The sequence below is a fragment of the Mustela nigripes genome, chromosome 15 (assembly GCF_022355385.1).
Source record: "Mustela nigripes isolate SB6536 chromosome 15, MUSNIG.SB6536, whole genome shotgun sequence".
NCBI classification, from domain to species: Eukaryota; Metazoa; Chordata; class Mammalia; order Carnivora; family Mustelidae; genus Mustela; species Mustela nigripes.
In genome coordinates, this window is record NC_081571.1 from 9354383 (window position 1) to 9378477 (window position 24095).

Consider the following 24095-nt stretch of genomic DNA (forward strand, 5'->3'; position numbering starts at 1 on the left):
GGCTGCCCATCCTGGAAGCAAGCACTCAACTCTCCTCTCTATCACTTCACACCCCATCTTGGGTCCCAAGTGGGGTACCTGACCTACAGGGGAGAAACTAGTTCTATATCGCTGGGAAAAACACAGAAGGAACATCATGGAATGTTCTACTTAATGGGCCTGTGAACCTTCACAACCTGTTTTTCTGCGCTTTTCTGTTTTATAGGATTCTGTCAAAACTCTCTCCTGCTGTCACCACCTGCAGCCTTCAGGCCTGGACATGCCTTCTAACATTTCCCCTGCCCTGTTCGTACAGGTCCCTTGCACACTGGTCCCAGCCCATCCCCAAAAAAGTCAAAACAGGCTCTTGTGGTTTTATGTCAGCCTGAGGAGTGTAGGTACTTCCCCTATAAATTCAAGACAGAGAATAAGGCCTAAGGCTGACTGTTAACCTGCCAAATAATTTCTAGCTATAGACAAGAGGCATGCAGTCTTAGTCTCTTCTCCAAGAACTCAGTCTTGCAAATATGACGGAGTGATAGCAAGGGGACAGGTGGAGAGAGAAAGTGACAGAGTGCACAGTGAAAGGGAATCTGGCGCCTTGGGTGGAGGTGAGATTTTGAAATCGTGTCTGTAGGTTCAGAAAGAAAATATATGTTTATTCTTTTCCTTCCCAAAGATTGTTTATTGAGCCGACAAGCATGCCTGGCCGTTGAGACCAAAGCACAGGAGGCCTGACTGAAGTAATGCATTTGAGGGACTTTAAGCTCTAGATTGGATTTAAGGTACATGAATCTTACTTAGCCTAGATGGCGGTCCGCACTGCCAACGTGAAGATCATGTGGACATTAAAAGAGCCTCACCTGTGGTTATACGCATCGTACTTAGTCCTATCTGCGTCCAAGTTTGTGGTTTGTTCATTCATTCAACAAACACCTCCGAGCACTTATTATGGATTGGGTAGATGAATAAAACACAATCTCTGTCCTTAAGGAGCTCATTAGGCTACGATAATGTGAAACACATTCTCTTATGACAGACATAATGTGATGGGGTAAGGATTGAAGAGTGCTCAGGGGCTCCGGCCTGTTGGTCAGAGGGCTCCAGGGAGACAGAACCAGTGGGACATCATATATATTATAGGAGTACTGGGTAGAGAGAGATAGGTTGGTTATAAGGCATTGCCTCATGTGATTCTAGAAGCTGAGAAGGACCAAGATCTACAGTGGGCAAGCTGGAGACCAGGAGAGCTAACAGTGTAATTTCTAGTCTGAGTCTAAGTCCAAGGGCAGAAGAAGACTAATGACCCAACTCAAAGGCATGCAGAGAGACCAAATTCCCTTTTTCAGCCTGTTTGTCTAGTTAGGGCTTTTGTGGAGGGCCATTTGCTTTATTCAATCCACTGATTCACATGTTAATCTGATCCTGACACTTTTCTAGAAGGCCAACTCCCTCACAGTAATGCCCAGAATTATGCTTAATCTAATGTCCGGGCATCCCGTGGGCCCGTCAAGTTGACAAGTAAAATTAACCATCACAGGTAGGCAGAAAGGATAGAGCCTATAAAGCCAACAAAGGGGAAGCTAGAGGAATAGGAGGAAATTAAAAGGAGGTGGTAGGAGGGAAGTCACAGGGAGGGAGCCCTTCAATAAGGAAAGAGTGGCCAACAGGGATGGAATCTTCAAGAAGACAAGTACAGTAGAGACAGAGATGGACGCTGGGTAGGGTGTAAGGTCATTGGTGGAGAGGGGATGGGGATGGGGCAGAAGAGAGGTTAGAGCAGGTTGTGGAGTAAAAGGAAATGAAGTGGACACAGAGAACCCAAACAAATTTTTCTAGAAGTTTAGTGGTAGGGGGTAGAAAGAAGAGGAGGTGGAAGGGAATGGGCTCCAAGAAGAGGGTTTAGTTTTTGGTACTTTTTCCTGAGAGACTTGCATATATTTCTTTGTGATGGGAAGAACCTGTAAGGGAGGGAAAGGCTGAAGTCAGGGCCAGGCCAGGAGGATCGTCCCTCAGACTGGTAAGCTGTGCCTCTTCCTTTCTCACCAGTCAGAAGGAAGGATGGCAAGAAGCAGAGGGAAAGCCATGGGATTCGGTGGTGGGAGCCCAAGGACACTCCCATCTGACCCACGGCCATTATGTCCTGCCAAGAAGGCTGGGTCTACCCAGGTCCACTTAAAGCAGTTGGAGATCAGGTTAGTGATGTGGTCTCTCTCTGCCTGTTTCCCCATCTAAAATATGGGACAATGATACCAACCTCAGAGGGTTATCATGAGAATTCATTAAAACCCTGCATTTAAGCATGTTCAGTAAATGTTGGCTACTGTGCCTAGTAATTATTACCATGAACGCTATTATTAGTATAGCTATCTTTAGTTGTAAGAATTAATTGTCAAGTCTATTCTCTTGGTCTCTCCGGGTTTTCCTTTTCAGTTTTTAGAGACAAAAAAAAGGTCGACCAATTGTTCCCTGGTGCCATGCCCTCAGCCTAGAGGATCAGCCCACGCCCACCCCTGTCCAGAGCAACCAGCTCTTCTGCAGAGCTACCCTCTTCTGCCGAGAGCAGAAGACACATCTCACGAATGCAGTACTTAAAGAAGAGAGGACACTTATTGGTTGGGTGGACAGCTGAGCAGATCTGGAAGGTTTTCACCTGAGAAGGGTGCATACGCATATGATCTGCTGGACACTCGCGCTAAGATGGGAGCTGAGACACATCAGGTTGGCTCCATTCCAGCGCCGTGGGTAAGTCTGGATTCTAGTGTATCCCTGCCTCCAGTCTACTGGGGAGCCTGCCTCTTGGTTAAAATGTTTAGGTTCCGCTCACTTCATAGTAACAGGCTGGGACCTTCCAAGTCCCACTCATGTCCTGAATGCCATCCCATCTCAAGGCATCCAGAACAGAGGCACGGCCAATGAGGGCTGAGTCACTCCTCTGTCATGAATACCTTCCCATTTTCAAATATCTTCTTCTAAAAATACAGTCCATAAATGCATCACCACATGGAAACAAGAGACGGGAGCCTGGAAAGTTCAATCTCAGAGCCTGAAACTTCCCCTAAACCAACTACAAAGCCCAAACACATTTTTGACCTTCTAGAAAAGTATCAGTGTGGAATGGAGGCCTGTGTTCTGACCTCACTGACTACAAGAATTTCCTCCTCCTGGCCAGCATATCTTCAAAGAGCCCCTAAGTTTCCAGCATTGATGAGATTTCCTCACAGGAGGTCTGTGTGCATCTTTTCCGTGTCCCTCTCTGCCTTCGAGGTCCCTCAGGGTGGCTCTCTAAAGTGGCCCACCCCAGCTTCATTTGGGGAGGCTCTCCTGCCATGTGTTCTGGAAAAAGGGAGTGGGCCTGTCTAGGAAAGATTCCTCTCAGTTAGCATGAGTTCTGAGTCACATCCTGAGAGGGCTGACGGGGAACCAAATTTCTCCATTGCAGATTGTTTCTGAGGAACTCCATTCTAGAGTGAGTGACCACACCTCTCAGCTGGCCCAGGACGGTCTGGGTTTCTGGTGGTTGTTCAGTGTGCATATTAACAGCACTCCTTGCCATTCTCAAGTGTTCTAGTTTGGCAACAACTTTACATGGTTATCCTTGGTCTAGCTGATGGCTGTGACACTTTTGAGCTTCTAGAGCCTCGTGGCATTGGCAGTTGGTTTATTCTTGAGTTTTCCCCTGGGCTGAAACCTAATGAAGATCTTGTCACTTTGAGGAGAAAGAATAAGGGACATTTGGAGGCATAAACCTCTTTTCATACCACCCTCACACTGGAGAGATCTCAGCCACTTTCGGATGGCATCTCCCAGTCACAAGTCTTTCTAGTTCGTAGGACCAGAGGACTGTTCCAGAGCAAGAAATGTCCATATCAGAGGCTTCTAGCTTTTGAGGAGAGAGAGGGGTCTGAGGGATTAAGAAGCCTTAGTATCTTGCTCTCCCCTGCTAACTGGCTGAGGCCTTCCTGGTCAACTCAGGCCCCCAGAGAGCAGCTTGGGCCTTTCAAGGATGGGAGATTTTGTCCAGTGTCCCTTGAACAGGGACCAGGAACCTCAAAGAGAAGAGTCTGAATGGGCCCCAGGGTCTGAACACATTAGGCACTTTATACGTATCTGTTGACTAGAGTGAGAAGGTGGTTCTTGTCCATGTTTGTTTGTGTGTGTGTGTGTGTGTGTGTGTGTGCGTGTGTGCATGCACAATTGAGTGAGTGAGTGTGTGCGGGACTGGGCTTGTTGTCAGGGAGGTGCCCCCCCCATCCTTGGGAGGGAACCCTAGGAAATGACCCATAAGACGACATGACCTTGAGACGGAGAGTGACAAAGAGCAACCGAGGTTTCAATCTATGACTGACAAACCGGCTCATCATAATTTTCCGGAATGAAAACATAGGGAGCACATTAAGAAAGCTTTCCCAGTTTGTGGTACTCAGTACCTGTCACTCCAAGGACAGAAGGCATCCCGGGCCCAAGTCCTAGACAAAGCCACAAAGGACATCCAGGAAACATGAAGGAAAAACCACACACACCAGCAAGACACTGATGACTTCAAGCAGCAGGATGTTCCTCTGGAGCAAGAAGTCCATGCACTGGAGACGGTGAGGTGCAGTACCCAACTTGGCCAACCACCCCTCCTCAGACAACAGCTTCTACCCCAACTCCAAGGGAAGTGCCATCTCTGTCTTTGCCCGAGGCTCTGACTCTGGTTTGGGGGCAGGCACGGAGCCGCAGAGCAGGGAGGAGCTGCAGATGGAGACAGCTAAGCTCCCTCTTTTTTCTCAAACTTGATCTTCACATGGAAGCTCTTGGACAACAGCTCTCATTCTCCTTCCCCATCTCAACAATTTTTTTTTTCTGATGTTTCCCTGCAAGGATTCCCTGTCCTCACCAGGAATTTTTAAACCAAGACACCCCAACTTGGCAGCTTTTGTTTTGGAGGACAGATGGCCGGCCCTCCGACCGGCCACCAGCTCCTCCACTGCCGTCCCCCTCCTGGCCCCCGGCACATGCCCCAAGGACTCCTGCCCCTAACAGGCCTTTCCTCCAGGGGCCTCCTCACCTCCGTTTGATAGACTTGGTGAATCTGTGGACTGCTCTACTTTAAGAAGATGACTAGTTTGGAGTCATCAGAATTAATCCCCCTATTTTTTGAGGATCTATTTTTCTTCTAAAAAGCTATTTACCTGCCTATTGAAAGGCCAGATCCTTGAAGAAGTCTGTGGTATAAAAACAAGTGGGGACAGAGTTGCAGCACTGTCATCAGCCTGTTTCACTCCTGCTTCTCTCAGCCAGCCTCGGGGCGGTGCATGACACTCGTGTGGTATGTGTGGGGGACAACAGGCAGCAGTGTGGTATGTGTGGGGGACAGCAGGCAGCAGTGAAATGGTAGCCGCCAAGGGAGGGTAAGGGGTGGGACAAGGAGGGAGGATCAGGTCAGGGAGAGGTTTTGGATTGGGGGCCAGTGACAATGTTTTGATATACTTTCCTGCTACTGAAACCTGTATCTGAGTGAATTGTCTCTATTTCTGATGATGTCGGTATTGCAAAGTGGCAAATTCATAAAGCAATGATCAGATTTTCCTTTCTTTCCTTGTGCATTTCTAAGAAACAGAGCCAACCGATTTTGTATGTAAATACTAAGAGCAATTGACCAGATACTAAACCCGTCCCCCAGAGCAGACCCTCCCCACCCTCACCCCACTCCCCTTCCACCTGTCCTGGAACCCGCTCCCAGTGTGTGACCAGCCCTGATCCTGGTGAAGGGGTTTGTGTGTTTAGGCCATATTTCTTTGTCTTTTTCCTACTCCATTCCTGGCATTTGCTGATTTCCAGCATGTACTGTGTAGTCTCAGTCCATGTTTGATTCCCTCACGTGGAAGTAAAAGGTACGTTGTACATACTGCCCAAGAATTGTCTTGCAAGTTAAGTCTTTCCCCTTTACTATAAGACTATAAATAAAAACTTATTTTATCCTTTTAAAAAAAAATTTTGTTGATTGGATAAGTACGTCCACGAAGAAGAGAATGACAAATTCAGAAATATCTGGAGTTCTATTGTGGGCTGGCAGGAAGTACATCCTCGCACACACCTGAGAGCACTCAGGCTCTCCCACTGGCCACAAACCCCCCGGAGCTGCAGGGAGAACAGATGAAGAGGCCATGTATGCACACAGCTGAGTTTCCATGTTCCGATCCCCGGTCTAGCAGGTGTTCTGATGGGAAGGTTGTCCTCAAGGCTGTACTCCTCCTCCGTTGCCTCATTCCAGTCCCACCAAGGCAGTGAACTGGGATCCCTCAACTTCCTTGAGCACAGAGGGGCTGGGTGGTTCACTGGGGAGTAAGCCTTATTTTTCCCTCTCCAGCCCTCTTTGGTCTACTTGTATCAACTTCACTTTGCCTTGGGCTCCCTTTCTCCCAAGATCCTGAAGGCAACAAGGTTAGAAGTCCAAAATAGACTTTAACGCAAAAAGCATCAGCAGAGACAACTAAGGTCATTTCCTAGTGAAAAAATAACATTTGGACCATTTCCCATCTGGGGCTGTGGTTAAGTGTCATTGGCAAAGCATAATGCTCCTAGAAACATTCTTGAAGGTTGGGAAGGCTTCAGGCTCTGGCTTCTCCCCAGTGTGCAGGCCTTTCCTGGGATGCCTACTTGAAAGATTCTGGTGTGGGCTAGGAGGGAATGTCCACGTAGCCCGTTTTGACTCTGGGCCTTAGGCCTGCCTCCAGCCCAGGAAGGAGGCACACTCCACAGGGGCCAACACTAGGTTACAAGGGTCTACATTGGGCTTTGTCGTCATCAAAAGCACATGTTTGCCTTTACCTCTCTTTGTTGGGCACCTCAAAAGGAGGAAGGGCTGTGTTGAGGCAGAATTCAAGCCTGAAGATCAACCCCTTCTTTCATCTGTTCCCAAAGGCTGGTCAGTACCTAGGGGTAGAGGCAAAAATGGTGAAAAATTAAGGCCAGACCAGGCCTTTAGGGTAAAATTTCAGAACCAGGCTCCTTCCATTACCCAGCCAGAAAGATCCGATCCTCAAAAGTGGCCCCGTACCTGGACATTTCCAGTCCATCCTGGGGGCCCAGCAAGGTCCTGAGGCTGCCAGGAACCTCTTTCTCTCCATTCCGATTCTGATACCTATATATAAAATAGATTCCCTCAAATTCTCTCCATTCCGATTCTGATACCTATATATAAAATAGATTCCCATAAACAGACATTTTTCAAAAGCTTGAAAACCACAGAGAGTCTACCTAAAGCTTGAGAAATGTAAGCCTTGAGCTTATTTTCCCTGACATGGGAACCCTGCCCAGTAGCATTCCCTAACAGTGACTGCCAAAAATGGGCAAGATTAGCCCCCTTGGGCAGCAGGCCATCTCCCTGATACTCTGCAGGCCCCACCGCAGGCCCCACCGCAGGCACCCAGACCCCTCCCTCTCCCCTCCAGTCAAGTCTGTTGCAAAGACAAACAAAAGCAGGCTTCTGCGGGCTTCCTGAGTCAGTCCTCCCCACTGGAGGGAGAAGAAAACCGGAAGAGCAGAAGACAATAAGGAAATACCTCCTAAGTCAGGCCAACTGCTTCTAATGGTGAAGGAAGCCAAGTTCTGCCTGGTTGTCTCCCAGCCTTAAACAAAGCCATCTCTGCTAATCCTCTGGAAGCTCTGCCTCCCTGCAGAGGACTCTGGGAGGCCTGTGGGGTCACTTCCGGGTTCCTTCCCGACAGCCTCTTACCTGCCCCTCTCCGGGGCCCTTCTCTCTCCAGCCCTGTCTCTCCTGCCCTTTCCCTTCAAGCCACTGGAAAGGGCTCAGACTCCCCGGCGCTCCTTGCAGTGGCTTCTGGCCCCTGGTTCCTCCGAGGCTTCTCCCCTGGCCTCACTGGGCCTCCAGAGCACCTTCCAGTCCCACTGAGCCTGGGACGCTGCCCCAGCTTGGCTTTCTGGGAGCCGGTCTCCACGGGCCCCGCTCACATCACGGACTCTTCCTGTCTGCCTCATTTGCAGCTTTTAGCATCCACTCTTGCCCCTCATTGCCAGTTCTCTTCACAGAGCAGCAGGTGTACCTTTTAAACAGAACAATCACACCTGGCCCGTCCCTTTCTCAGAAGCCCCCAGTGGCTGCTTCTCAGCTTCAGAGTCACATCCAAAGTCTTCCCCAGGGTCCCCACACCCTGGATGGGCCTAGGGCTCCTCTCACCCCTGGGCTCTCACCTTCCATCCTGCTCCTCCAGCCAGACTGGCCTTCTTGCTGTTCCTTAAATACGAGCTCAGGCCCAGCTCAGCCTCATTGGCCCCTCTGTCCTCGGAGTCTTCCCTAGATGTCCACATGGCTCCCCTCTGCCCACGGAGTTGCATCTCCACTCTGGTTCCTCATTGGCAAGGCTTGTTCTGTGACTGCCTGTCTACCCCATTGTGAATCAGTTTACACTGAGTTCACAGATGTGCATCGCGGCATACATTGCCTATAGCCTATAAGTCGCCGTTGGCCACCGTCTCCTTCACCAGAATGTTCATTTGTGGGCGGGAACTTTGTTGGCCTTATTCATTTCTGCAGTTCCAGAACCTGGAATTCTGATACACAGTAGGCACTCAATATATATGTTAAATGATGAATCAAGGATGAAAATATATACTTAAAACATACATTTCTGCAGTGCCTGGATGGCTCAGTGGATTAAAGCCTCTGCCTTCAGCATGGGTTATGATCTCAGGGTCCTGGGATCGAGCCCCGCATCGGGCTCTCTGCTCAGCAGGGAGCCTGCTTCCCCCTCCCTCTCTCTGCCTGCCTCTCTGTCTGTTTGTGATCTTTCTGTCAAATAAATAAATAAAATCTTAAAAAAAAAAATCAAACATATATTTCTTTAAAGTAAACTTTACGTCCACGTAGGGCTTGAACTCAATGCCAAGATCAAGAATCGCATGTTCTACCAACTATGCCAGCCAGGCACCCCTATTTGCCAACATTTTGACATAGGACCACAGCCTTTTCTTTGAGCCTGGTGCCCTCACTTGGGATCCTTGCTGTCTCTTTTTTTGCATAAATCACACCTATAAAGTGTTATCCACTGTTTTAAGTTTCAACTTCTTAAGAGGTGGCATGAAATTTTAGAGTCCTGAAAAAGACTTCCAGGACAGAATTCTTCCATATTCTTCTGATTTTCCCCCAACCTCCCCACACTTAAAGGAAATCTTTAAATCAATTTTCCTTTATTGAGTCTTTCCAAATAATTTCACTTAGTTCTCAAAGAAATAGCCCTTTCTTTCCATACTCATTGTATCAGTTTACATAATATTAAGTTGGTTGACATAGTAGGTAACTAAATTACTTAATTACCTTAACATGTACTATGGGCATAAACTACTTTAGGAACAGACACCACACAACTCAAAGGGGTGTGAGCGAGCTGGAGGGCTGCCACGTTCACTGGGCCTGGCACGTCGACTCAGAGGAGGGTGGAAAATAAAACCTGTTCTGCTGTATAAAAATCCTGGCACAAGCACATGGCCACTCTGATAAAAAGTAGTGTGGACCCCACCCAAGAGAATGGGCAAAGCAAAATTAGGTCAGCTCAGTGCAACAGGGATCCAAACAGAACCAGACAAGAAATTTCCTTCTGCTTCTCCTGGCCAAGGAAATACCCAACGTGCAAAGGAACTGGAGTTTGCTTATAGCCATGATGAAAGTTGGGTTTTGATAGGTGTAATTATCTCGTATCATCAGTTAATAAACAGAACATAGTTCTCACTCTCTGGGAAGAAGGACAGAACAGTGATTCTCAATCCTGAATAAATTATTCCCTCCAGGTATGAAGACTTCTGAACCCAGAATGACCCTAACATTAGACTCTTGCTTTCTTCACCTGGTAACATTTTATACCAAACCCAGATGTCTCAACTACCCTATTGTTGTGCCCATCCATCTCCCCTGTGCTGATGCAGATGTTGGCCTTGGCTATGGACCTCCTCCCCAAGCACACTCACCACCCCATCATTCACTGAGATCCTCTCCCTACTGGCGAGAAACTGTGGGATCAGTAATGGGCTCTAAAAGCAACATCCCATGTTTATGATCCCGCAGGCGTTTCAGCTACAGCTTTCAAATCCTCCTGTGGAATGGGAAGGATGAAGGTCAAAGCCAAAATCCTTTCCTCTGGGGCACTCCCACGCATGTGTATGACCCTTGCTTTCATCAGACCATAGCTGAGGTTCACACCCTGCCCTCTTTGGTGCATTGGCAGGTCAGTTTGTTAGATGCAGATGTGAGCCAGTTCGGCTGCTCTGACTGACATTACAGGGCCCACGTCGGGATGACCTGAGAATGGTGGCAGGCAGGGGAACCTCTGAAGCCCACGGAAAGGGTTGTTCCAGTGGCAAAACCTGGATGTGACCCGTAAGCACCATTCACAGGTGAGAAGGGGCTGCTACATGGGAAGATAGAGCCTCCAGCCTGCCTGGAGGGCACAAGCCCTTGCTGGGACCTCAACACCAGATGCCAGGCAACATCTAATCTGTGTAACCACTTCCTGGGCTCCGAGTCATTTCTCCATCATTTGGCTTCCTTTGGAGTTTGCTTAAAGGGAGAACATGCTCTTCAGTCCAATGCATGTACTTGGTCTGTTTGATAGGTATATTTTCAATGATAAATTAGGAGCCTCTCCGTTTCCTTTTCAGCATGTGTCTGAGTCCCATCACCTTGAAGGTCTAATAAGAGGGTTTCTGAACTTGTGAGGCTTAAGGCCAGACCCCTGATAAACATCTCTGTGAGGCTTCCCCACGTGTGGTCCGCCAGCCCCAGCGATGGAGATGCAGGCGAGGTTCTCCGACTGGCACTGCGAGGCATCCCAACACCCAGCCTCAGCTCAAATCAATTAGAAGCAGAATCTTTGGGGGCAGGACCAGGACAGTAGCCTTTCTTAGAAGACCCCCAGGAGATTCCGAGCTGCTGGAGCTGAGAACCACTGGCTATGTGTCTCTCTCTTTCCAAGATTAAGACAGAGCCCTCAGGTTCTGGAACCAATTCAGTCTTTTGATCTGTATTCTACTAAGCATTTGTAGACTTAATAGTTACCATAGACTGAGGCCTTAATGTATGCCAGATACTCTGTCATGTACGTCCATATACAGTATCGGAAACCTATAAATAATCCTGAAAGGTAGATAATTGTTATTCTCATTTTTAAGTGTTTTATTTTATTTGTTTAGCTAAGAAGACAGATTCTGAAAGGTGAAGTTGAACAAAATTCACACAGGTGGGTCAGTAAAGAAGCCAGTATTTCCATCTAGGTTTAATCTGATTCCGAAGTTCAAGCTTTCCCCACTAGGCCATGCTGTCTCTCAGCCTTCAATGACTATAAGAACTATGGGTCGAATGTTTGGATTTGAAGTGCTTTTTCCCCCAAATTCCATCCATAGAGAATCTGGGCCTGGGAAGACTATTCTTCCAGCGGCTATTGACATGAAAATAACTGTCTGTTCAAGAGGCTCAACACATTTGCTAGCGTAATCTAATTTTGGAGAACAACAAACTAGAGGATGATTTTGAGATAAATTACATTTGTGTTTTCAATCAAGGGGTCAATGATTATGTAATAACCCATCCTCTTTGCTTATTTTAATCCTTGAGGAAATAGTAACCTTACCCATTAAACTCCCTCTGGCCCTGATTTTGGAGACTTATTGCAAGGCCTGGATCTGACCATCTCAGGCACGGGACAATGGAATTAGGTCATAAGCCATCGAAACAGAGAGCCCTTCTAATTGCAGAAGTAGCTCCCCAGGGATAAAGAATCCATAGAATTACCCTAGAAGAACTTGTGGGGAGAGACCTCCCTTCACTCTCCACACCCCCGGGCTGACAGCCCCGTTTGGGGTCACCCCAGGGTTGGCCACACAGGCTCTGGGTTCTATAACAATTGTGACAAGACCAAAGAGCCGAGTTGAGTTACGCAGTCACCAGCTCATGTAGAACTTTGAAAAAAATCACACGTAGCTTATGAAGGTAACATCCCCTTGTAAACTGGACAAGGAAGTTCCACAGGCAGCGTCAAGGAGGAGCACGATGTTGGCGATATTAGCCCACTCTTGGGGTACTCCCAGCCTGAACCCTGAAATACTATTCTATAGAAACAACTGATAAGTATAATGGTTAGCACAGTGCCTGGAGCTTCATGGGAGGTTCACAAGTATTTGCTGAGTAAATGAGGGAGTTGGGGACAGAGACGACATCTCCCCGGGATTTTTTGTATTAATGGAATTATTGCGTTGTATAAATCTCACAAGGATTCCCAAGTGAGGAAACTGAGCTGCAGGGAGCACAGAGCTAATACGTGGGAAGCAATTTCCAAATCAGTTCTGCCTACCTTTGGGCCTCATACTCTTCTCTGTATCACCTACAAGAGTATCACGAGAGACGACATGCCGTCTGTCTGGCATGATGGGCTCCAGCTTTCGCCCAGCCATCCTCCCTATACAAGGTCTCTGGTTTGGCCTCGAAAGAGAAACCCAGGCAGAGGCAGCGGCATGCTCAAAGGCCCCAAGGAGGAAAAGCTCAGGACCTGGCGGGGGAGGGGAATGGTCCACCGTGCCATGGACCGACTCCAAACCTGCTGCTTCTGGGTCCAGATCTCGGCTTTGCCACTTCGTTCGTGGTGTGACTCTGCCAGCGAGAGCATTAACTGTCCACACCTTCATTTCCTCACATGTACAACGAGAAGCCATCTGCCTCCCTTCAGGCTTGGCACACGATCTCCCCTGTCACTTATGAACAAGCTGGAGCTTTCCAGAGGAGAAAACCATCCCGTGGCAGGAAGGTAGGATGAGACGTTGCAAGTGGAGGGTGAGGCCCGATGCTCCACAAATACTGGCTCTTATTTTTAGCATTGGGGGGCCCATCAAGCAGTCCAATTTGACTGCAGGTAGGATACGGGCAGAAGCATCTCTCTGTTCAGAGCACTTGGCACTGCTTGGTATCTATTAGACATCCATTAGAACACAGCCCCATAACCTCATGGACCCTTCCAGGTAAAACAGAGGACGTCATAGGTAAGGATTACAGGAGATGAAACAGCCGAAAGCGTGCTGTACAAGGCCTGACATGTGTAAATGTTGCACGAATCTGGCTTCCTCCAGAGGCAACTCCAGGCCTGCTGGTCCTTTCCGAAGCAAGGCAGTACAAGCTTAGTATTTTTCAAACTGAGGTCCAGGGAACACAGGCATTCCGTGGGATGCTAATAGTGATCTAGGACAACCTACCAGAAACTCAAACCCTAAGCACTGCTGTGTAGTTGTCTATGCTGGTTTTCAGGAAGGCGCCGCTGAGACAGGAGCACAGAGATTCAATCAGTACAGCCCCGGGATCAGGAGCAGAGAGGCAGATGGATGAAACCAAAGAGAGGATCCCAAGGAGCCACAGGTTCATTGTGAATTTCCATACACAATAGAGATGGCGTTTTATCAACTCGATGGGGAAAAGACTTTTTACTAAGCGAACGGCACTGAAAAAACTAGCTAGCTGTTTCATTTCCGCCTTTCATTCCACACATCAAAGATTCTACAATGTACACGGAAAACAGATGTAATGATTTTTAAGTCATTTTCGAAATCCCCATCTAAGGACCATTCAAACTTCCACGCTCAGCAGAAACAAAACAAAACAAAAAACCTCACTGTTTAAACACAGCAGTAAAGCAATGCGTGTTTAGGGTTCCTGAAGAATCAGCCACACGACCTCCTTCTGCCCGGCAAACTTATTCCGTTTCGGAGCTTGTGTGTTTGCCCGCTGCCCCAGTGGCCGGAATGCTCTCCATCCAGCCCCGGCATGGCTGACTCTTTCTCATCCTTCAAGTTCAGCTCCAATGTGGCCTCCTCAGAGAGGCCTTGCCTGTCACCACCTCATCTGTGGCGGGCCTCACCCAATTCAGTCACTGTAAAACACGGCCCTGTTCATTCCCTCCCCACACATCACAGTGTCTAATGCTCTGTCTTGTTTGCCCCCGTTAGAGCGCACACTCCTTGAAGGCAGCCAGTCTCATTCACTTCTTTATTGCTCGAAATAGTGCCAAGGACAAACTACCTGCTTAACTGGATTTTTTGAATGAAGCAATGAATGAATGACCCCTTCCTCGGTTTAAGTATCTGTCCAGTGTCTGAGCGACAGTCTCTTTCAAGAAAGCTGACATGTTTTTCTCTTAACCGTAACAGAATCCTTATCAATACATGTTTTCAATCTTCTGTTTTATTTTTAAATGCCTGCCCACCTGTGCTTGGTTTCTCTCTCGTATCTCTTGAGTTGAAGAAATTCTACTTATTGTAAAACTAGGTCTTTGAAAAGGCACGGGTTCATAACTTTCACAACTAATGTGTTAGCTGATTTTATTTAATACTTTGACAGATACTGCCTCCAAACCCTTCTTTGTTCACTTTCTGATGCATGCTTAGCCTGCTGGCCCCACATTCAGGGGTTCATGGTGGACTGTCATAGGGGAAAGGGGCTCCATTGGTCAGTGTTCTGTCTACACAGACTGCAGAAAGGACATGCCTGAGTGTGCTGCTCTCTATGTGCCAGACAACACGTCCTCTCCCTGCTTCTATGTCGTGTGCTCACAGCAGCATCAGACCCAGACACATACCCGTGAGAAGACTAACCTCCTGTGGCTATGAACCCCCCTTACATGATGTGACCTGCTCCCAACACCTTTCCCTATTGGCATCTCTAGGCCTAGAATTCCTTTCTTCTCTTTTCACTCTTCCCTCTGGACCTTGAACATCTGCCTGACTAAAATGCTTTTCCTGAGTAAATATGCACTCTAGACGATAGTTCTCCTCAGCAAAGTCACACAGAGAAGAAACAGGAGAGTGACTGTGGCTGATCGGATTTCCCAAAGATGGCCACAGTATCTCCCATCTCACCTGCTCTCCCTGGGGTGTGATGCTGACATTCCTCCTGCCACATGATGTGATTTATATCCACTTCCCTTCCATCTGGGTGATGTTGTAAGGCTGAAGAGATGCTGGGTGACTTCTGAGAAGAGATCACTAAAACACCATATACTTTTGCCTTGCTCTTTGGGGATGCTTCCTCACGGATCCCAGCTGCCATGTTCTGAGTTGAGTTTGAGGTGTCTGTGAACATCACTGGAAGCATGTGGGTTCCAGGTACCCCGGCTAGAGGTGAGACTCTGGTAGCCACTGGTGTCAGGTGCTGACGAACGCTGTCCAGAATTGTGAAGAGAAGGGAGCGAATGACCTAGAAGAGAAACCTGGAGAACACCCCCTCACCCCCAGGCCCCAAGTGGAACCCTTCCCCCATGCTGACTTCCACAGCTAATTCTTCAATCAGATCCTTTAGATTCTAGCCCCCCACCCCCAACCTCCATTTCTGACGCCACCTTGTCTAGGCTCTGGTGACTTCTTGATTGGATTACTACAAGTTTCTCATTGGTCTTCCCCTTCTAATCAGGACGGATTGGCGTCCACACTGCAGCTAAACATCATTCTGAGAAATTAGTCATCGACTTGAAATCTTTCAGAAGTCCTCTAGGTCATTTTCATAAAATCCGAACTTAATAGCTTAATAAATCAGGGCTTTGGGATTTAGAACTCGACCTTTCTTGCTCCATGTCACCCAACATAGTCTGCTGCAGCCACACAAAACCCAGAGTGCTCCAGTATGCAGGGTTCTGCAGGTGCCCTCCCCCATCTCCTTTCCTTAAACCTGATGCCTCCTCCTCTCTCCTTTCCTGGATCCGAATAACCTTACTTCTTGAATGCTCCATTCAAGTAGCATTTCCTCTGGGAGGCCTTCCCTGCCCAGCAATCTGATTTAGATGCTCTTCTTGTGTTCCCACATTATCTTATTTATGTACCCATTATGGCTCTCCAACACTCTGCATCATTGCAATTCATTATTGATGGGTCTGTTTCCTTCGCTGACCTGAATACACAAAGTCTCATTCAACTTTGTGTTCTCGGCAGCTGGCGCAGTAGACATGTAACTACGCACCAAATTAGGACATCATTCCTAACATTTATTGAGTGCCTTCAAAGTCATCCTTGCTCCCTGAATCCTCGTCTCACTATGTGTGAAGTGGACACCCACAGAATTTCTCTATTCTGACAGGAGTCTCCTCAAGCGGGGCTGTGAAGGGGGCTCTGCCTGTAGAACCCGTGCTCTTGACCACACCACATGACCTCTGGCCTCCTTCTGGATATTTTACTTACATTTCGTCTTGTTTTTTGTTTTTTTTTTCCCAAAGAACTTTACATTCTGCATTGGAAGCTCCCTGAGCACAGGAGTCATGCCTTCTTCATCTTTATGTCCCTTGGAACAACGGATACGACGCTTTTCCCATAATGCCTCCTTCCCCTCAGTCATGACCTACCTAAGAAATCAGTGTGGGGTTTCATACCAAGTTTCTAAAACAACACTATTAGAGCAACTGTGACCCTGAAGTGTACCAAATGTATCTCAAGTCCGTTTTACAAGCTTCCTACGTAATACTGTTACGTCTGCCATTTTGTGAATGAGGAATGTGGGCTCAGGAGGCTAGGAGGTGGGAAGCAGTATGGTCACCAAGGGGCCAACAGGGGCTGGGAGAGAGACCAAGACCTTGGCCAGAGACACTTAAGGGGATTCTCCTGGAGACACACACCACGTGGGACCGAGGGTTGGAAGCCCTCCCAACCGCAGATGAGACAGTACCCCCTGCAGCCCACAGCCAGCCATGGTGGTGGTGGTGGCGGGGGGGGGGGTCTTCAGATCTCTCTAATCCAGGATTTCATCTCTATGCCTGCATTACATTCACTTCACAAAACTTCTTTCCACAAGTTTTCAGGAGGACCAGCATTTTTTTTGCCTTAGTCTCAGGTGTCTCCAGGATCCTTAAATGGATCAACTTTCCATAAAGGAAAGGAAGCTTTTTGAATGCCAGAACAAATGATACATTTTTTTCCAGTAAAAGCTTTCAAAAGGCCCCAGCGTTCTTCAGCATGAGGTGTACATTATCTCTGTCTGTCCTCAGTTATTAAATGCCTCAAAATCACTGCAGACTCTGAGAGACATTCAGTGAGTTCACCCAGAGTAATTACCCCAGAAGTACAATGGTCGTTTCAGCTTTCTACCAAATCTTCACGTCTGAAGTTACAGCTTTGGACGTGGGGCACGTGGGGTACAGTCTGAGCACAGGAATTTCGCTTCCTCGGCTGGGCCTGTCCACACTGCCTGGCAGTGTTGGCCTATTAAGTGCAAATGCTTGTAAAGTTGTGGTACCTCCATACCACGGAGCACTGTGATCTGACCCCCCAAGCCTGGTCCTCTTCGTAGGCTCCCAGCAAAAGGCTCCTCTCATCCCGGTTGTGTGAGCTAAGTCCTGACACTCCCCTTCCTGTGTCCCCAGCCAGCTGACTTGGTGCCAAGTCCTGACCCCCTGAGGCCTCATCACACTCACTCTGGCTCCTTCCACACCACAGCCAGGAGCACTTTCTGGGAGTACAAATCTCCCCACCCCTCCCTGCTTTGGCAGAAGTTCATAAACCTGATCTGGTTGTAACTAACTTTGCATTCCGTCAATTAATGTAATTTCACATCAGTTCTAATAAGTAGCTGCATATGGAGTATACAGAGCATTTATGATGTATAGAAATCAGAGAGTACACGGCCCCTACTGTGTTCACGACAGGAATTTTAAAATACTTCTGTTGAACACAGTGCAGCAACCGATAAGATTTTTAGGATGATAAATCTATGGAACACTGGGAAAATGGGGAGCTTCCACTGTTACATCTGATCATCTAATCCACTGACATGTAATTTTGCAAGTTTACCTTCCTCATCATTCTATCATCTACGGTTTTTTCCTTAAAATCCATGCAAAAACTCTGGCAGGTTAAACAAAACTAGCCACAGAACTCCAACGAAGAAAATGTTCATTTCTGCAGCTGAAAATCAACACAGTTTGGAAAATGGTTTCTACCTGAAGGTAAAAGGCTCCCAGCAAATGGAAGTTCCAGTGAAAAAAAACACAATCATTGCGTTTGTTCCAAAATGTGCACAGGCAGCATGATTTCACTGTTTTCTTTCTGGGCCCTGCAGGGAATGGAGAAACACTTTGTAATGACACAGCTAGGTATAGTAAAATCAAGATTGTACTTTATTCTTCTGCAGTTTTCCTTATTAATGACCTAACATGCGATTTCCCAAATTTGTTGGGTGAGCAGCGTGTCCCTCATAGAAGGGGAGGTCACACCTCAGTCCATTTTGAACGTGTCTTGTTATCAGCCACAATTCAGAGTTCCCTAAATCCGAAGGACCTGAAGGTTCCTCAAAAGAAGTATTTGGGGAGACAGTGGGAAGTGCTGGATTTATGATGTTCGATTCGCCCAGGGCGTCTCTCTGCTCCAACGGAAGGAAAAATGAATTCTACAACTGCCACATTTGAAAACTCGAGACTGCTATGTTTTATTCAACCCACCTCCCTCCTTTTGAGCCAGTGACTGGGGAACAGGCTGCTTTCCATCCTAACCACGAGAGCAACCTAAATCCTGCCCCCAGTAAATGATGGCCCTCTACGTCCAATTATGTGTGGATACAGAGAGCTAAGTATGAGCCCTGGAATACAAAATCCAGCCTACCGCTCGTCCTCTGGCTCCCTGCCTCATCTGCAAAGAAGCACAGGGTTCTCTGGTACAGCCTCCTAGCCAGCGAAGAGCCCTACCTACAAACAGTCAATGGCATTAGAAGCTTCGCTCTTCATTTCTTAGCTCGCTGGCTGTTCTCATTGCTGAAAAACCAGAAGGCTTTTCCTTGTACTTAATATGGTCTCTGCCCTCTCCGCCTCTCTGTCCCCATCGAACCACAATGGCAAAACATCCTCTGGATGGCAACCTTTCAAATGCTGTAAAGACAAGTGCCCATCCTCTCCCCTTCAATTTCCCGTGATGGTTCCTGAAGTAATTTGTTTTATTGAGAATGCTTCAGGTCAACTCCAGTTTGGCAGTAACCTTACAGAAAAATGATACTGAACTTGGGAGGAGTTCTACCCCAGGGAGACTCGAACCCGGGTGATTAGAATCACCTGTGAACCTTCCAGAGCATCAAAATTGGGGATGCCCGGCATCTGAACATCTGTGCAACTCCCCATTGACTCTGCTCATCACCCAGGTTTGGGAATGACTCATCAAATCAGGGTAGTGGGACCGTTTTTCCTAATCTTCAAACAGAATTTTGCTTATTTGAAAACAATTAGGAGGCAACATAGGAACATTTAATTAAGTCTTCATGTCAAGGGCAAATCATTGACAACAGGTGAGGAAATTCAAGAAAGGAACCAATTTTTTAGGTGAATTATAATAAGCAACATGCTACAGGATGGCATAAGCTGGTTTCTTTGGGAATCAGGTCCGTAGTAGCTGCCTGGTCAGTTCCTGAGAGTTAAGTTAAGAGACTCTCCTTGGAGAACCCGGGGCTGGGAGGGAGGGGAGTAAGTATTTGAATCAAGCTTAGAAATTCTATTACTGGAGAGTATTAGGAGTTAGTATTCTTGATTTCTTGCTACACTTAGTATCTCCAATCCCTTTGACTGTTTTTGATTTCCTGATCTCTCTGTGGGGCTCTCTCTGTAGGCATAGTAGTCTGACTACATCTCGGTGGATGTCAATATCTTTCTACTTCACCTTTCTCCACCTGTTCTGTAAAGCTGTGTGTATACTGAAGCATGCAGCTGACTTTCCAAACAAGCCGTTTGACTCCTTCCTAGGTGGTAGATTCCTCAAAGTCAAAGACTATGCCTTTGACTTTCTTATGACCCATGGTGAGCATGTAAGTGTTGGTTATTTGTAAAAATCTTTGATCTTCTCCAAGTCTCCCAAAACGTTGAAAAGGAGGGAATACTTTCTAACTCGTTCTATAAGGCCAGCATTACTCTGACACCCGAGCCAAAGATCATTCAAAAAACTAGAGACCAGTATCCCTTAAAATATTCATGCAAAAGTCATGTACAAAGTACTGACAAAGCAAATTCAGCAGCATATTTCAAGGACTGTATACTAAGACCACATGGGACTTACTCCCAAAATGCAAGGATTGTTCAACTTATGAAAATCACTATAATACATTAACAAAGCAAAGCAAAGCAAAAAAAACAAAAAAAAAAGTCTTTTCACAAAACTCAATACCTTTCCTTGATACAAACACTCAAACTACAGATAAGAAATTTCCTCAACATGAAAGCCATACATGAAAAATGCCCAGCTAACATCACACTCAGAGGTGCAAGATTGAAAGCTTTTTCTCTAAGATCAGGAACAAGGCAAGGATGCCTGATTTCACTTCTAGCCAGAGCAATAAGGCTGTTGCCTTATTATATAAGAAATAAAAGACATACAAATTTGAAAAAGATGAAGTAAAATTTTCTATTTGTGAATAATGTGATCTTAGATGCAGAAAACCCCAAAGATTGCCCCACAAACTCTCAGAATAAACAAACTCAGCAACGTTGCATGACATAAAATCAACACACAAAAATCGGTTTCTTCTCTATACACTAACGATGAACAATCTGAAAAAGAAAATTAACAATCCATTTAGAATACCATCAAAACAATAAAATACTTAAGAATAAACTTAACCAAGGAGGTGAAAGATTGTTACATTGAAAACTATAAATAAATATTGCCGAAAGAAATGAAAGCAACACAAATAAACAGACATCTTCCAGGAAGACAGATTCAATGCAATCCTGCTCAAAATCTCAACAGAAACATTTGTTGTCCTAAAATTAAGTCCTAAAATTCATATGAAATTCCACGGGACCCTGAACAGCTAAAATAATCTTGAAAATGAACAACAAAGGTGGGGGCCTCATACTTCCTGATTTTAAAACTTACTACAGGAATAAAAAGTGTCACAGCGGCATAAGAACAGACATATTGACCAGTGGAACAAAATAAACCCTCACATATACGGCCAATCGACTTCTGATACAAATGCCAAGATCATTCAATGGGGAAAGAACAGTTTTTTCAACAAGTAGTGCTGGGTAAACTGGAGATCCACATGTAAGACAATGAAGTGGGACCCTTACCTAATGCCATGTTTAAAAATTAACTCAAAATAGATAAAAGACTTAAATATAAGAGCTAAAACTCTAATAAAACTTTTACTAGAAAACAGAGGAGAAGTTTTGTGACTGGATTTGGTAGTGATTTCTAGGATGTGACACCAAAGGCAAAAGAAAAAAAAAAACAGATCCACTGGACTACATCAAAAAGGATACCATCTGTAAGACAGTGGAAAGGGAAAAAATATCTCCCTAAAAGGGATGAATATTCAGCACTTAAAAAGAACCCCTACAAAGAATTCAATTTTTAAAAATACACAACCCAATTTTAAAAACAAAAAGCTTGAATAGACATTTCTCTGAAGAAGTTATACAAATGGCGAGGGAGCCCATGAAAATCTGCTCAACATCACTCGTCATCAGGGAAAGGCAAATCAAAACCACAGTGAGATCCCCTCACACAGTTGCGACGGCCACTACCAAAAACATTCCAGGGAAGTGGAAACAATTGTTGGCGGGGTTATACAGAAACTGCCGTGCTGGGGCATCACCGGTGGGGAACGTATAGGCGTATAGAAAAACAGCATGGAAAACAGTTCCTTAAAAAGCTGGAACAGGGGTGCTGGGTGGCTCAGTCGGTTAAGCGTCTACCTTTGGCTCAGGTCAGGATCGCAGGGTCCTGCAACTGAGTCCCGCTTCAGGCTCCCTGCTCAGCGAGGCATCTGCTTCGCCCTCTCCCCCTCCACCCATTCATTCTCTCAATCTTTCTCTCCCTTACCCTGTCTCTCAAATAAATAACATCTTGCAGGGGAGAAAAGGTAAAATAGAATTAACTGGTCCAGCAATCTCTTGTATAGACTTGAAAGAGCTGAAGTCAAGGACTCGGATATTTGTCCATCTGTGTTCATAGCGGCTTTACCACCCAAATGTCCAAGAGATGAATGGATAAAAATGTCGCATGCTATGAAGTGTTACCAAGTACTAACAAAGGAGATGCTGACACGTGCCTCACCGTGAAGCTTAAACACGTTACGTAAGTGCAAGGAGCACAATAAGTGCAATAAGCGAGACACGAAAGTACAAATATTATAGGATTTGAATGAGTGACCTACAGCAGGCAAAGTCATAAAGACAGAAAGCAGAAAAGGAGTTACTGGGGCCAGGGGTGGGGAGGTATTATTTAATGCATACAAAGTTTCTGCTTGGGAAGATGAAAAATCCTAGAAATCAATGGTGTTGACAGTTGCATAACATTGTGAATGTGCTTAATGTCACTCCACTGCACTTAAAAATGGTGAAAATGGGGGTACCTGGGTGGCTCAGTTGGTTTGGCGTCTGCCTTCGGCTCAGGTCATGATCTAAGGGCCCTGGGATCGAGACCCGCATCAATCTCCCTGCTTAGCAGAGCCTGCTTCTCCCTCTCCTGTGCCCGCTGCCTTCCCTCCTTGTGCTGTCAAATAAAATATTAAAAAAAAAAAAATGGATAAATGCCAAACTGTATGTCTTGTGCTTTTTCCACAATAAAACACTCTGATAATGACAGCCACAGCGAAGGGATGGGCCGCAAAGTTCTACCTACTTGAAATCTGGATCTACTACGTTCCAGCTGAGTGCCTCCGCCTTGGAGAGTTTTCGTTTCTTCTTGTAAAATGAGGGTTCCACATATCCATGGAGGTCATTGTCAAGATCGAAAGTAAAATGCTGAGTGTACCAACAGCCTCTCATGCCATCAACCAACAAATGATGGGTTGTTATTGCAGCAGCTCTGGAAATAAAAAAAAGTACTATGTTATCACAGAAAACATCGAGGGGCTCCTGAGTGGATCAGCTTGTTAAGTGACAGCCTTTGGTTCAGGTCATGATCCCAGGATCCGGGGATCGAGTCCCACATTAAGCTCCTCGCTCAGTAAGGAATCTGCTTCTACCTCAGGTCTCCTCCCCTCTCACGTCTTTCAGTCTCTCCCTCTTTCTCAAATAAAAATAAATAAAATCTTTTTAAAAAATTTAAAAAAAAAGAAAACACAAATGCACAAAGTTGAAAAAAAAAAAGCTTCAAAAGAAGAGAAACAGGTACTGGGTAACAAAGGAACTTGAATAAAGGGAGGGGAAGTCTTGGCTTTGCAACGGTTCAGGAGCAGCTCTCGAGAGTGCAGACACTTTCATGGATTAAAGTTTCCACACAAGGTGTGTGATACAGATGTTTATAAGAGAGAATGCCATCTAAGGTCCCCAGTGGTGATCTAGTTCGCCCATTACTGCGCTCCTTCAGAGAGATGAATACCCAAGAGTGTTTCCGGGATGGTCACCCAAGAGCGAGGGAGGTGGATTACACAGAAAGGCAGGATTAGCGCCTACTTACTGAGTCAGTGAGCGGGGGAGCAGGGCTTCGAGTACTCCAGCACAGGGGGAATACCCCCAACATACCGATTTTGCTACACTGGGAGGGGCAAGGAGTGCTAAAAATGCTGCCCTTTAACCCATTTGCCCCTCTCAGAGTCTGTGATCCTAAATTTACATTTTTAATCTTGGGATTTGGGGAAAGACAGTGCTACTATGGAAAGATGGATGCGAGGTACGTGAGGATCACACGTGACTGCGTGTGCTGTTTTACACGTGCTGAAGGCTGTTCTGGGACAATCTCTTTGGGTAACAGAGGGAGTAAGTTCGCAGCAAAAGCAGTAAGGCCGTTCTCCTAGTGTATCCAGTTGAAGTGGAACCACCCAGGGGTAAGGGGCACCGTGTCTAGGCAGTCGAAGAAACCCTGCCTAACTTTTGACTCTCCAAAAACTATTATGAGTCTACTGTTGTCCTGTTACCGATAACATCCGCAGGCCATTAACACACCGTTTGTATATGTTTTATATACTTTGTTCTGACAACAGAGCTAGAGAAGAGAAAATGTTAAGAAAAATCCTAAGAGAAACCATGTTCATAGTACTATGTTTATCGAAAAAAATCCACTTAAAAGCAGACCCACACAGCCCAAACTTCCGTGTTGTTCATGGGTCAACTCTTCTTCTAATTTGCAAAGATATTTTAGGCAGAGAGAAAAAAACACACTCAAAAGCCCACAAG

At 46.3% G+C, this 24095-nt stretch overlaps 1 pseudogene; it reads left to right on the plus strand.

Moving 5' to 3' along the window:
• Positions 1 to 788: 788 nt before the first annotated feature.
• Positions 789 to 4761, plus strand: LOC132002949 (protein max-like; annotated as a pseudogene).
• Positions 4762 to 24095: the final 19334 nt, after the last annotated feature.